This window comes from Rutidosis leptorrhynchoides, chromosome 8, assembly GCF_046630445.1.
Source record: "Rutidosis leptorrhynchoides isolate AG116_Rl617_1_P2 chromosome 8, CSIRO_AGI_Rlap_v1, whole genome shotgun sequence".
Lineage (NCBI taxonomy): Eukaryota > Viridiplantae > Streptophyta > Magnoliopsida > Asterales > Asteraceae > Rutidosis > Rutidosis leptorrhynchoides.
Window position 1 is genome coordinate 184395215 of NC_092340.1, and position 1356 is coordinate 184396570.

The following is a 1356-nucleotide window of genomic DNA, read 5'->3' on the forward strand; positions in this document are numbered from 1 at the left end:
GTATAGTTTTTGGCGCCACTGCCGGGAACTGGTATCAGACAATACTGTTCTTTATCAAACTTATTCACAAGCATTTAGTGGTGTCTAAGAAAGACAATTATACACGGACTTGGTTGTTGGATTTTCCGAACAGTCACCAATTATATTGGGACCAAAAGGATCCTGCCTCTCTGTAGTCGGCCTGGCCACTTGGTTTGTTGAATAGTTCGTGCGGAGCTCTGTTATCGAAATACCAGGGAATCAGTAGCCAGAACCAAAAACATATTCAACCATAGGATAGTTAGTTAATTAAATTAGATTACCTTAGACTGAGACTACTTTAGATTAGGCTACCTTAGACTAGTTTAGATTACCTTAGATTACTTTAGAAATTTAGTTTATTTGCTAAAAATTAAAAACAACAAGGCATACCCAGTGTATGACCCAAACCCGATCTAGACCAGGGCCGTTGTTATTCGTACCTGATCCAGACGCAATAATCTCTAAAGCATGCAAGGAAGTACGAATCAGAAATCGAATGGCGTTACGCGTTACTTTAGCAGAAAATACCAATCCCTCGATTGAAGGTCGTGGAGGACCGATCAGATTTCTGGAGATTCAAGGACACTCGTTCAAGTTAAAACATCACATCATCCAGCTCATCCAGAATAGCTGTCAGTTTCATGGATTGCCGAATGAGGATCCTAATTCTCACCTTGATAAATTTATACCTCTTTCGAACTCCTACAAACAGCCAGGGATAGGACAAGATATAGTCCGGCTATACTTGTTTCCCTATTCTCTCACTCATCATGCTCAAACCTGATTCGAAGGACTGGAAAAAGATTCCATCACGTCATGGACGGAGATGGCTACTAAATTCCTAATCAGATATTTCCCTCCTTCTAAACAAACCAAGCTTAAGAATGACATCATTAACTTCAAACAAAGTTATGATGAATCTCTTTACACTGCATGAGAGCGATTCAAAATCCTGATGAAGAAATGCCCTAATCACCAGCTAGAACGGTCAGCCCAAATATGTACCTTCTACAATGGTCTTACGGTAAATCATAGGACGACGATCGATGCAGCAGCTCAAGGGAATCTGATGAACCAAACCGCAGACGAAGCATGGGAATTGCTCGAGAACATGACAATGCATCATCATGACTGGAACAGTGGTGAAACAACTTCATCATCTGCCCCACTCTCTACACTTAACAATCAAACAGAGGCCATCAAATCCCTCACAGATAAGATGGAATCTCTTGCTAAATAACTCAGAGAATTGAAGATGTAGCCACAACAGGTCAACCAAGCTCAGGCTTGTGTAAATTGTACCAACCCACAACCTACTGAAGAATATCAAGTTGA

The 1356-nt window shown here is 40.9% G+C and overlaps 1 non-coding gene across 1 annotated transcript; it reads right to left on the bottom strand.

Moving 5' to 3' along the window:
• Nucleotides 1–896: 896 nt before the first annotated feature.
• LOC139865124 (small nucleolar RNA R71) lies at nt 897–1002 on the bottom strand. The gene has a single exon (XR_011764649.1). It is a non-coding gene; the product is annotated as a small nucleolar RNA R71 (small nucleolar RNA).
• Between the last annotated feature and the right edge of the window lie 354 nt (nt 1003–1356).